The 14,413-nt window shown below is 35.3% G+C and overlaps 1 protein-coding gene across 25 annotated transcripts in view; it reads right to left on the bottom strand.

The window, feature by feature from the left end:
• The window catches only part of ZBTB20 (zinc finger and BTB domain containing 20), a 767,438-nt gene that overhangs the window by 299,531 nt on the left and 453,494 nt on the right, over nucleotides 1-14,413 (bottom strand). For 2 of the 25 annotated variants that reach the window (XM_047874782.1, XM_047874790.1), the window contains exon 7: nucleotides 6,760-6,881. The exons of the other annotated variants lie outside the window; for them this stretch is intronic. The gene's annotated coding sequence lies outside the window, so the exon portion shown is untranslated. The remainder of the gene's footprint in view (nucleotides 1-6,759; nucleotides 6,882-14,413) is intronic. 25 annotated transcript variants of the gene reach the window in all.

Raw genomic sequence — 14,413 nt, 5'->3', positions numbered from 1 at the left:
GGTCACGATCTCGCGGTCCGTGAGTTCGAGCCCCGCGTCAGGCTCTGGGCTGATGGCTCAGAGCCTGGAGCCTGTTTCCGATTCTGTGTCTCCCTCTCTCTCTGCCCCTCCCCCGCTCATGCTCTGTCTCTCTCTGTCCCAAAAATAAATAAACGTTGAAAAAAAAATTTAAAAAAAAAAAAAAATATATACTCTGGTTGCAAAGATGGGAGGACCCAAAGAGGAGTGAATGGCAAGAGACTTCAGAAAGCAACAGAATGCCAAAACTACTTGGTATCCCTGGGCTGAAAAAGAGCTTTAGATATCTTCCCCCACCCCTTGGAGAGAAAAATCTCTCTCACACATTCCATCTATTAGAAGTTCATTTGTGTTTAACAAGCCCCTCTTTTAAAATGCAAATCTGCCTCGTGAACCTGTAAACCTCCTTCACACCTTATTGTTAATTACGTTGATGTTCTAGAATATGATCAACACTTAACTGATATTGGCAATCCAGGAATGAACAAATAGCTCAGAGTGGAAAAAGGGAATTTTTGGTGGAGAGGGACTGGAGGCAGTAGCGTAAGGATTTCATTTGTGAGCAACAGGGCACACCAATTATTTTGTAGTTTTCATCTAGGAGAGTGGCAGTAGCTGGAGTACTATAAAAGGAGCATTTTTCTTTTCTTTTTTTAATTTTTTTTAATGTTTATTTATTTTTGAAAGAGACAGAGACACACATAGTGCGACTGGGGTGGGGGTGGGGCAGAGAGAGAGGGAGACACAGAATCCAAGCAGGTTCCAGGCTCTGAGCTGTCAGCACAGAGCCCAATATGGGGCTCAAACTCACAAAGGGTGAGATCAAAGGGGCGCCTGGGTGGCTCAGTCAGTTAAGCGGCCGACTTCAGCTCAGGTCATGATTTCGCGGTCCGTGAGTTGGAGCCCCGCGTCGGGCTCTGTGCGACAGCTCAGAGCCTGGAGCCTGCTTCGGATTCTGTGTCTCCCTCTCTCTCTGACCCTCCCCCGTTTATGCTCTGTCTCTCTCTGTCTCATAAATAAATAAACATTAAAAAAAATTTAAAAAAGTAAAAAAAAAAGTAAAAAAAAAAAAAAACAACCAACAACAAAGGGTGAGATCATGACCTGAGCTGAAGTTGGATGCTTAAGTGACTGAGCTACCCAGGTGCCCCCAAAGGAGCCTTTTTCTTGATTGCCATTGTCTGAGATCAGAACAGGTCTGGAAATCTGCCAACTTAAGTTTAAATATTCAAACTTTAAACTTCAAACTTTAAGTATTTAGCCATAGCAACTTAATTGAGTTTAGTGTTTCCTGGAAACCTTTCTAGCTAATTCTCACTATCTCTAAAACTTGGCAACCTTGGATTCTAAGACTGTTCTGGTTCAACCTACCAGCTCTGAAGCTCAACTGGTAAGTGAATTCTAAAAATAAGTGAATGTGGGCCAGTCCTTTTTCATTGTGTCACTAGTCATTCACTTCTTTGGAGATTATGGTATGTAATCTAGAACACTATGAGCAACTTTAGAAAATGTAAGATATATTATTTCTATATCTGTTTTAGTAAGTGCTACTTGATCTGGTATCAAAAGGTTGCAAAATTTGAATCAGACTTCAATTGACTTAAGTTACAAGTTTTAGCTAAACAAAAATTCAAGGAAAAATATTTTATGACATCTTATAATGTCATCTGTCATCTCTCCATTTATATGAAAAATAAACATGCTAAAATCTTCACTATTAAGAAAAGGGGTCATCTTTCCCGCCCAAATCGCTATTTTTAGTTTTCATGTGGTTGGATACATTTATAAACTATTACATAAAAACATATGGTTGGAACATGCTTATTCCTTCATGAGTTCCTCTTTTGAGGCTGCAGAATTTTCTTAGTTGTTCCATGTGCTTTTTTGTTGTGCTGATGACTTCTTGTTCTAAATAATTTTCTTCCTTTTCTATTGTTAATGGAATGAATTTCAATAAGGAAAAAAAGAAACCCTCTAATGAAAATCCCTTTCTTCATAGACATGGGCTGGGAAGTATTATAGGACACAGGGGGACAACAAATATGTTGCACATTGTTCAATTGATCCCTCTGTGGTTTATTCACCTGAATGCGTTTTGAAAAGCAGTGAAGCAACAGTGGGAAAGGGATTGTTTGTGGGGCTAATTTCAGTTACTTATAAAGTACTAGGCAGGTTTGTCTTATTATTAAACATAAATACACACAGTTTTATGTTTCCTCAAATCAGTGAACCCCCATTTTAACGTATCTCTCCCATGAAGAGGGCAAAGTCCCAGAGGTATTAAAATTGCACCAAGCCTGAACTTGGAGTTTTGTTACATGATTCTCAGTTGACCTTTAAGTGTGACAGTCAACTATTGAATTGGTATAGTTGAATTACAGTCCTTTCAAATGGAAGAGTATTGTTGAACAATTGAGAATCCTTCCAACTATTTAATTTGATTTTGTACTTTATATTTTGTCTTTACCTTCCCTTATAACACTCTTCCTCCATTCCCTACATACTTTGACTCCCATACCTCTCAATTCTGCTTGACAGTGAGACTCTACAGTTTTGGCACATGCTGGGTTCTCTATAAATACTTGTTGAATGCAGGAAAAACCACCTGGATAAATATTGTGAAACAAGCAATAGGAAAACTTTTAATTAGGCAAATTAACAAATCTATAGTTTTGGGGGACATCCATGATAATAACAAAATGATTAAAAATTCCAAGGATATTTAGAAGGATGTAACCTAGAAGGTTAAAAATGAGAAATTCTAGAATTGGAAAAGAAAAAAAATAATACAGCTCAATACAATTGAAAGCACATGCAGAAGAAAGCTAGTATATTGTTTATTAAAACATTAAATGGAAAGACTGAAATTAGAATGCTAGTTGGTATTATTATATCAAAGCAGAAAGTTCTTTCTTATTGTTCCAACTCTGGAGAGAACAAATTCTCCAATGCCACCAAGAACAGAATAGGGAGAAATGTTTGGAATTTAAGAGTTGCAGAAGATAAAAAAGCTAGATGTTTAAGGTAAGTCAGCTTGGTTTGTGTGGTAACCAGCTTCCAAGATGACCCCCCCCCCCCCCCATGACCCCTGTCTCCTGGTATTCACTCCTTTGTATAGTCCTCCCTACACATTGTAGCAGGGTGGTCTGTGTGACCAATACAATGTGGTGAGAGTGACTCACCATGCTAGGTCAGAAAAGTCATTACTGCTTCTTCTTAGTCTTTTTGATCTTGGCTTCTGGAGAAGCCAACCCCTATATCATGAAGACACTCAAGCAGCCCTACAGAAAGGTTCATGTGGCAAGGAAGACCAACAGGCAACACTGATTTATGAGCCATGTAAATGAGCCAACTTGGAAGTGGATCCTCCAGTGCCAGTCAAGCCTTCAGATGACTGCAACCCCTGCTGACATCTTGACCTCAACATCATGAAAGAATTGAAACCAGACCACTTCTCTAAGCTGTTCTTGAATTCTTGAGCATGAGAGATCCCTGAAAGATAATACATGCTTATTGCTTGAAGTCTCTAGATTTTGAGATTTTTTTTTGTAGCAATAGATAACTAATACAGTGATTATGGCTTCCCCCCATCCCTACGCCTGAGGTGCACAGAATTGGATTAATCATAATCCTTGGTGCATGAGGCATACTCATTATTGGTCCATACTTGGCCTATTTTAATTCATATAGTTAGCTATTTTTTTAATAAGTTAATAAACACCAACCAACTAAGTCCATAAAGGAAGAGCTAGGAGTTTTATAATAACCTACATCTATCCATATTGTTTACCCCATCTTATCTTCTTGTCTCTCCCACCTAAGATAACCATTATCCTGATTCTCATGTTTATTATTTATCTGAGTTCCTTTTCGTATAGTTTATCATGTCTGTAGGTATGCTTAAATTTATGTTTGTGTATATTCATGTATGCATATATATTATGTACCTAATATGTACATATTTTGGTTGCTTTTAACTTTATAAAATGTTATTATGCTGTATATAATGTTTTGAGATTTAATTATTTTCACTTAATATTGTTAAGGTTTATCCATGTTGTTGTATGTCACTGCAGCTCATTCATTTCGTGTCTAATTATTGATGTTGCCAAGGTAGTAAGAAAGAAAAATAAGACTAATAGACTTTACATCACAGAAATATGCAGTTGTAAGTGAGTAGGATAAAACATATCTAGGATAGAATTTCAATAAATTCACTAGCTCTAGACATTAAAAAAAGCAGAAAATTAATTTAGAAGTTAAAAAATTATTTCCTGGGGCACCTGGGTGGCTCAGTCGGTTAAGCGTCTGAGATCTCAGATCATGATCTCATGGTTTGTGGGGTTCAAGCCCTGCATCAGGCTCTGAGTTGACAGTGCGGAGCCTGCTTAAAATTCTTTCTCTCCCTTGTTTTCTGCCCTCCCCCATCTCAAAATAAATAATAAATAAGCTTTAAATATCTTAAACAATTCTTTCCTTATGGGTAATAGCATATTTTAGTAATGTATACATATTCATTTTAAATATAATACAGTTTATTATACACACACACAAATGATGTACTCTACAGATGTTTGTTAAGCTCAAAGATCTATGAAAATACAGTAAGAGTTGCCTATATAAAAATAAAATGCTGGGGCGCCTGGGTGGCGCAGTCGGTTGAGCGTCCGACTTCAGCCAGGTCACAATCTCGCGGTCCGTGAGTTCGAGCCCCGCGTCGGGCTCTGGGCTGATGGCTCAGAGCCTGGAGCCTGTTTCCGATTCTGTGTCTCCCTCTCTCTCTGCCCCTCCCCCGTTCATGCTCTGTCTCTCTCTGTCCCAAAAAAAATAAATAAACGTTGAAAAAAAAATTAAAAAAATAAATAAATAAATAAAATGCTAATGTTTTGAAGGACTCATTGCAAGAGACTACATTGGTGAGTGAACACCAAAGATTATCTTTCTTTTGTTTAAGAATTCATTGGGGAACCTGGATGGCTTAGTTGGTGAAGTGTCTGACTTCAGCTCAGGTCATGATCTCACAGTGGTGAGTGAAAGGCCCACAAGGGGGTGCGGCTCAGATCCTGGAGCCTGCTTTGAATTCTGTGTCTCCCTCTCTCTGCCCCTCTCCCACTCTCACCCTATCTCTCTCTCAAAAATAAATAAATAGTAAAGAAAGAATTCATATATTTTTATGTAAATAATATTTGTGTACAGAAATTTTCTTTACTACCAACTGTTCTTGCACACATACACAATTTCAAAGAATTCCTAAACATGATTACTTAATGTCTACCTCAAATCTTTATGCATACAATTTGAAGTATTACTGACAAATCGAATTAATTATATATCCAAATAGAAGGGTCTTTCAGTCTTACCTCTTAGCTTCTTTCCAATCAAAGTGCATATTCCACTGTCTTGACAGCACTATCCAGATACTAGCCTCATTTGTTAATTACAGACATGTTTCAACTATATTTGTGTCAGCCAACTATTTTCTGATATCTTTCTCACTGACATCAGTTTACAATGGATAGTATTGTTGAATGTAAAAGTTACTTTATTTTAAAATTATTATTAATACTCTTGCATCCCTCCCCTCCCCCAACCCCCACCCCTACCTCCCACCAGTGCTTTATGAATGGATGTTGATTCATGGAGATTTAATATGTTTCCTTAAGCTAAATTGACTTCTAGTACAGGTAGATTTTTGTTATGGAGTGGCCAAATTAACTCTATCCATTAAATCAAGATCTATTTAGCCATTTGGCTTTACCAAAGAGACACAAACACTTTTCTCTGACTTGATACAATTACAAATAATGTGTGTGAAAACTATCTATAAAGCAAGAAATATTTCATTCTCGATTCTTCACTAAACAAATGGTGAAGTTTTAAGGAACAGAAGGAAAAGAAATATTGATGGAATAGAGCCCTCAACTATGGCATAAAGTCCAAAGCATGGAGCAAGTAAAAAAAAAAAAAAAAAAAAAAAAAAGTAGAGGATTAGTAGAAGTACTGAAGGTGATGAGAAGTACTGATAGAGGAGAGTCACCTTTTTTTTTCGTAGTCATTTCCCTAAGGCCCTTTACTAAAAAAATTTAAAAAGAATACATTTTTCTTAAAATTCTCAGTTAAAAAAAAACAAACCTCTACACAAGAAAGGACTATTTGAAAAGCAGCTCAGTGGGAGGATGATAGGAGGTATGGGCCAAAAAGGAGGCTACCTGAGCCAGCCCTTGCCATGATGCCCTCTCTCAGTAGCCTTGTGGTAGATGGAAGAAATTTGAAAAAATTTCATATGGGAATGAAAATAAGTGGAAGCCCTGGTTTAAAAAGAGTTAAAGAAGTATCTTTTTCTCCCTCGTACTAGAGTTTGTATTTGGTGAAGGAAGAGTCTATTTCCTTGTGATGAAAACTTCTTCCTAATGAACACTCCACTAGGAATGTTTGCAAATAGGCAAGACACAAGGCAATAGGCAATCGCAATGGGAAAGACAGACCAGGTTTAAGATTTGCTTCGGAGGTTGAACTGATAGAATGTGGTAAAGCTACAGTGTACACTAAGGCAAAAAATAGAATAATCTCTTTCTTCCAGTCTATTGTATAAGGGAGAGTTTGTTGACTTAATGCTGTAAATGTGAAAAAAAAAAGTTTCATTCATCCTCCTGTAATAATGCCAGTCTAATTTGCTATTAAATTTCCATTTAAATGCTCTATTTTATTTAGTTTTAAGGGATTAGATCCCCTTAAACTTACCCAGGAAGTTCCTTTGGAAGTCAGTTGCTGAGAGTATTCTTAGAGGAATCTCCAAAATATTGCAAGATAAATAACCTCAGTATAAGAGGAAGATTAAGTAGAGTGGAAGGCTTAAGAGTTACCTTTGGAAAGGAAAAGAAAGGATTTAGAATTCTGGGCTAGAGTTGCTAGTTAATCACTGATTGAAAAGAACTTAGTCAAGGTAGTTTTACACTACTTCCCAGGAAGGGAGGACTTCTACATTTTTCCTCATGGGAACAAAGCTAAGAGTTTTATCATGGAGAGAAATCCAGAGAGGAATGTTCATCATTCTCTCCCCTCCAAACACACACACACACACACACACACACACACACACACACACACACACCCTTCCTTTTCTTCTTCCTTTCAACTCCACAGCTCTTCCTTTGGTGACTTGAAGATAAAAGACCTAACAATAATAAGCCATAGATGGCGCCTGGGAAGTCTCAAAAGCCTAAAGGGAGGTTTAGCTTCTGGAAAAGGCTTTTGGCAATTTACTTAGGTTGAGTGAAAAAAGCAATGTGATAGGCAAAGCATGGGTTTGAAGCTTAACTCTACTACTTATTATCAGTGTCACCTTGAGCAGGTTGGTCAACCTGTTTAAACTTCAGTTTAGTCACCTCTAAAATGATGATTACCTATGGAATCTGTGTTCCAAAGACCATGCAGGTACTCAGTAAGCACTCAGTACTTCTCTAGTGTCTCTCTAAACTGAATTTGGAGTAAGGAGCTAGTAAACAAGACATTTATGTGAAAGAAAGGAAAGATACTTAATCCTGAGAGCACTCACACTGTCTAACAATCATTTGTTGACATCTCTTCATTTGCTAATTGATAAAATGTTTAGAAGTGGAAGAAAAAAGATTAATCTCTAACTTCTATCATCTAAAAAAAACTAAAGGTCAGAACCAAGAAACAGAAGACAATACTAGATTATCTCTAAGGTTAATCTTCCAGAGATTTTTTCACAAACATATAGTATTCAGTGTTCTCACATTATAGAACATATTCTCTACTTATACTTTGATATAGTTGTCTATCAGAAGAATAAAAAGAAGTACTTTAAGTGTAAATTTTAATTAAATTTCGTGCTATGTTTCAATTGGTTGTTTTACCTGCACTATTGGATTTGCTATGACATTCCTTCCATTATTGTCCTAGCACCCCAGTTAATATGAAATTTACCAAGGAACCTATTAATTAACATAATTAATATTTGTTACTTATTATGTACCAGATATTGTACTAATCACACTATTATTAGTATTTTAATATCATTAAGAACTATAAACATATTATGTATAATAATAATAGGAACTACCTATTGAATGCTTATTGTATACTACATTTTGCTAAGGATTTTATATATATTTTCAGTTAATATTTTCAAAGATCTAATGAGCTAAGTAGCAGTAGATAAATGAAGAGACATGTTCATCTTTTCTTGTTATAGGAAAACTCACCATATTCAGTCTTTTAAGCACTGATAGAACAGAATGGTAATGTCTTAAATTTAGAAAGTGTCATTCATAAAAGTGTACTGTTGACTACTTTACTGACTTGTGCTACATGCAATAATAATCTTACATTACACAGGACTGAAAGGCTGCTCCCTAAAAGATAGCATTTGATAAGTTGTACACAAGAATCCATTAGAATAACAGCTTAATAGAGGAACAAAATTCCATTTGAAATATAGAAAGAAGTTAGAAAAACCAAACACTTGAGCTTAACTGCAATTTGTCCCAATCTATTTCAGAGTTCATAAATATAATAGGCAAAGATCATTGACACTGTCAGGGGATTATCATGAAGTTTCAACCCGAAGGCAACAAGCTCAAGCAATGCAGATGTAGAAAGCAGCGCCTCCTAAAATAAGAATAAAGCAAATATCATGACTTATTCCAGCTCCTACTCTTTTGACTAACTAGCAGGCTCAGAAATTAAATATGTAAAGATTTAAAAATACTACAACTTTAAGCAGTTGACCAATATGTTACTAAATAAAATAATCATTATTACATTTGAAGTGTCTCATAGTTCAAAAATTTAACTTATACTCATCTATCTCCTATATCCCCAAATAATAATAAGAACTTAATTATCCCATAATTTAATCTGGCAGAGGAATCAAAGAAAATATGATATTCTTTCATTGCTACTTTACTTCAGGGTAAGGAAAACAATATAAATTTTATCGAAAACTTGGTGTGTGTGTCTGTGTGTGTGGGTGGGTGTGGGTGTGCATGTGTGTGTGCATGTGTGCGTGTGTGCGTGTGTGTGTGTGTGTGTGTTCACCACAATGCTTTTGCAAGTAACCCTCTTACTGACTGAATACAAAATGTTACCATTCAATCACATGAGTCTTCAGGAAGTTAGCAACATCCAAGTGGAATTTATAAAATAAAGAAGATAAATAGACTCCAGAATTTCCAGTTCTTGACAAGTGGATTATACAGAAAAAGACTATTAAAAGTGAAGGGTTAAAAAAGTGAAAGGGTTAGTAGAAAATCTTCTGAGTTCATTTAATAAGAGAATGTGCAATTCCATGAGATTCTTTTCTAAAGAAACCACTAACAATGCTGTAGATATACAAAATCTGTAAGAGTGCACAATGTACTCAAACCCCTGCTTTGTGACTCATGGGTATAGTTCATCAGGATGGACTTCCTCTTTTAGAGGGTCATATAGGTGAATAAGCTGACAAAGTCTACAGAGACAGAAATTCCAGATGTGTCACGGGGATAAAATGTATTTGATCTCAGTTTCTATATACACATAAAAAAACTAATTTTAATCCAAACCTTAATGAAGGTACTGTTGGTGGTCTTTTGCCTCTAGAATGTCCCTTCCTTTTCTGCCTCTAGAGAATAACTCAAATTTATTTAACTTTAAATTAACACTAGGTAAAACATAAATAAATAAAAGTAAATTTATACTGGGTAGATTTTATATTTCTCAAATCCTTTATAAAAAGATAAGCTAAATGAGATAACTTCTAACGTCCAGTTGAAGATTTTCTTTTGAAAGTAGTAATAACAACAACAATATTAATATGACAATGATGAATAACTGAATACACACCATGTATCAGGCACTTAGCTGAGAGCTGTACATGCATTAATAAATTAATAAATCTCAATGCTTTTGAGAACCTACTCGAGACTAGGCACCATACAAAATGTGTCACACACACACATACAGAAGATAGAAGTAATTTTAATTATATAACACAGAAAATATAATGGATAAGACTATCATGGGAGATTTTTGGTAACACTGAATAGATCTTTTCATATTTCTCTGTTTGAATCTCTCCAAATATCCCTAATGTCTGCTTTTAAAAAGAAAAGAACTATAATAATTTTGAAAAAAATTATTCACAAAGAAAACTGCCACTCATATATAAGCACTGATGGTTAACTTAAGATAGACAATATTCTCTACTATTCCTAAAAATCATTGACAAATAGCCATAAAAACCTAAATAATAACTGAAAATATTCTTCACAGATCAATAGGCCAGGAAAAATTATTGTAATATGCATTGGCCTCCACCTACATTTTTCAATGTCATGTACTTCTATCCATCAAAACTCTCTTCTGTGATATTTTTCATATTCCTAGATTAAGGAATAGCAACATTTATTTACAGAAATATTCTGAGAGTGTGCCTACAACTGCATATTTCTTTTTTTTTTTTTTTTTTAATTTTTTTTTTTTCAACATTTATTTTTGGGACAGAGAGAGACAGAGCATGAACGGGGGAGGGGCAGAGAGAGAGGGAGACACAGAATCGGAAACAGGCTCCAGGCTCTGAGCCATCAGCCCAGAGCCTGACGCGGGGCTCGAACTCACGGACCGCGAGATGGTGACCTGGCTGAAGTCGGACGCTTAACCGACTGCGCCACCCAGGCGCCCCTACAACTGCATATTTCTATGAAACCAAGAAAACAAGAAGAAAGCATGATAGCTACCTGGTGTCTTTTTAGTTTTTCTTCTTTTTCTTACTACCATTACTATTATTAAGCCTATTGCCTATTTCTAATAAGCTGCATCTTTCATTAGACCCAAAATACAGATCTCTTTATTTAGGACTTGGACATAAATATCAGTTGCTCAGTTGTTATTTTCATGATCATTTTAAGTTATTTCAACCATAACTGCTTTAATTCCCTGAATATCCTAAAGCTAAGTACGGATATACTCCCACCACATTCCTCTGGGCTAACATAGTAAAGCAGTTGTAGTAAAGTTTCATTAAAATATATGAGAGAAAATGGTACATGATTAACACTTAAAAATTAATAATAGAAGATAGTCATAGGACATAAGATACAGTCAGGTTTCAGAACTTCTGATGTGTCATTTTAAAACATCATTTATCATTTTGATAGAGCTGAGGTCAAGTTTCTAAAAATGCAACTTGTTAAAAGCAGGAATAAATGAATGAGGGATGAGTCAGCTCATTTGATGGAAAGGGTAAAAAAAAAAATAGTTCAAAAGCATACCACATGACTTGGTAAATATTCAGTGTATCAAAATGTAGTTGCCATCTGGCGTTGATAGACTGGACTAGAATATGTGTTAAAAAAAAAAAAAACACAAGAAAGGAAATAACTCAGCCAGGTTAATGTGCTCTTGTCTACATTTCATAATTCAGGTACTAAGTGCTTTAATAAATATTCACTACAGGGGCGCCTGGGTGGCGCAGTCGGTTGAGCATCCGACTTCAGCCAGGTCACGATCTCGCGGTCCGTGGGTTCGAGCCCCGCGTCAGGCTCTGGGCTGATGGCTCGGAGCCTGGAGCCTGCTTCCGATTCTGTGTCTCCCTCTCTCTCTGCCCCTCCCCCGTTCATGCTCTGTCTCTCTCTGTCCCAAAAATAAAATAAAAAACGTTAAAAAAAAATTAAAAAAAATTCACTACAAAAGAAAGACTGCATTACAACTCAGAATTGGACAATGTTTGTTGAAGACATTCACAGATTTGTTGGGGGTGGTTGGAGAAGAATAAAATCAGATAAGACCTGATGAAACCTATATAAGCTGAAAACAAAAAAGTGTTTTAGGTAAAGTAGAATTCTCAATTATAACGATACCGCCTGGATACCAGCTTCACAGATAAACACAGGGAAGTGGTAAGCCTACATTCAGAAAAAAAAAAACAAACCCTGAAATCTTGTTTATTGTCAGCTTTGAATATTCAATTATTCTTTTCTTTGACTACGACTATTTTAAAGTATAGAGTAAACCAAGGAATAAACAAAGCTAATGGTTGGATTGGAGAAAGAAGGAAAAATTTGAAAACCCTGATATTCTTTGAAATGTTTAAGCTAGAGTTTGCTATTAACTTTGCAATATGTAATCAAACAAAAAGTAAATGTGAAGGATTTTATTCCTCTTACTCAAGAAATGAATGAAGCACATTTACAAAACAGTATCATTTGCAAAAGAAAAAAACCAAACAAACCCTGAACATGAGCAGTGAAAACTTGCCTGTCCAAAGCCAAGTCTAGGGGGTTGTTATTAAGATACCTCTCTCCTTAACCCTGAATAGTCTCTGAGTTTCCACATCTTGACAATTTATGTTCTACCCACAACTCTTAAAATCATGGCAGTAGGCAGAAAATAAAAGTTTTCATATAGCTTTACAGGTCATTTAGAACAGAGTCCAGGGAAACTGTTAGCAAAATAGATGAAATACTTCAGGAGAGAGTTGATTAAGGTCAAGCATTGATTTTTTTTTTAATGAGGTAAAATTTATATGAAGCAAGATTCACAGATTTTAAAGTGCACAATGCAGAATTTTGATAAAAATATATGCCTGTGTAATCACCACCCTAACAGACATATAGAAAGTTCCTTTGTGCCCACTTCCTGTCAATTCCCATCTCTGTAAACAATCAATATCCTGATTTTTATCACCACAGATTAGTTTTGCCTTCATATAAATAAAATCATACAATGTTGTAGTTTTTGGGGGTCCTGACTTCTTTTGCACAACACATTTCTGAAATTCATCCACATTGTTGTCTGTATTATAGTGTGTTTTGTTTTATTTTGCTTGCTTATCAGTATTCTATTCTATGAATACAGCACAATTTGTATATCCATTTTCTACATGTGGGTGTTTCCATTTTTAGACAATTATGAATAAACTTACTATAAACATTCTTGTGCAAGTCTTTTTGAGGGCACAGTTTTCATTTCTTTTTGTTAAATACCCAGGAATGCAATTGCCAAATCCTATGGTAGGTATATGCATTAAACTTTATAAGTTGTTGACCCAGTTTTCCAAATTGGAACATTCCCCACTAGCAGATGTAACAAGAATGCCAAGTATTCTACATCCTTGCCAACACTTTAATGTGTCAGCCTTTTTTATTTGAGTCATCCTAGTAAGCATGAACCATAATCTTGCTGTGGTTTTGATGTGACTTTTCCTGAAGATTAATGATACTGAGTACCTTTTTAAGAGTTTATTGGCCATTCTTAGATCTTCCATTGTGAAATGCCAATTTAGGTCATTTGCCCATTTTAAAATTTTGTCTATCTGTTATTGATGTTTAGGCATTCCTTACATATTCTAGACATGAGTCTGTTGATATATTTTGCAAATATTTTCACCCAGTTTGTTGCTTGCTTTTCATTTTTTTGTGTTTTGTTTTTTTTTTTTTGATAACCAGAAATTTTTAATTTGGATAAGATCTGACATTATTTTCTTCTTTTATGTTTAGGGCTTTCTGTGTCCTCTAAACAATTTTTATCTACCCCAGTGTCATGAGATTTTTGTCCCCTATGTATCACTCTAAAAGGATTACAATCTTAGTTCTTGCAGGTTTAATACATATCAAATTAATTTTAGTGTGTAGTGTGAGACAGAGGCCATAGTTTAATTTTTTCCCATATATTTATCCAGTTGTTCAGGCACCAATTTTTGAAAAAATTTTCCTTCTCCCAATTACATTATGTTGTCACCTTTGTTGATATCAATTGACTACATATTTAGAGTTGATACCTGGACTCTCTATTCTGTTACAATGACCTATTTGTATGTGTGTGTGTTTTTCCCCTGGGGGTAGGTAGGTTGATATAATCTGTCTTTATTATTACGTATTTATAGAAAGTCTTGAAATTACATAGTGTGAGTGCCTTAACTTTGTTCTTGGTTTTCTAGGTAATTTGCAATTCCACGTGAATTTTAAAATCAACCTGACAGTTTTTCCAAAAGTTAGAAAAAAAACCGTTGAGATATCTTGACCTCAGATTGTATGAACTCTATAGATCAACTTAGAGAGAAGTGACACTTTAACAACCTGAGTGCTCAACCACGAACAGTGGTTGCTTTTCTAGGGCCTTTGTAGTTTTGAGAGTAGAAGCCTTATATTCCTTTGTGAAACGTATTCCTAAGTAATTTATATATTTTTGCTTTAAAAATCCATATTCAGATTATTTGCCACTACTACATAAAAACATAATTAATTTTTGTATAATAATCCTGTGACCTTGCTAAATGCACTTATTAAGTCCAGTAGTTGTTTTCTATATATTTTTAAGATTTCTAATGTGAAAAATCATGGTATATGTGAGTAAAGACAGTTTTATTTCCTTTCCTATCCTTATACCTTTA

The sequence above is a fragment of the Prionailurus viverrinus genome, chromosome C2, assembly GCF_022837055.1.
Source record: "Prionailurus viverrinus isolate Anna chromosome C2, UM_Priviv_1.0, whole genome shotgun sequence".
Taxonomy (NCBI): Eukaryota; Metazoa; Chordata; class Mammalia; order Carnivora; family Felidae; genus Prionailurus; species Prionailurus viverrinus.
Note: the sequence above shows the minus strand (reverse complement) of the source record. Positions and strands in the feature narration are given on the sequence as shown.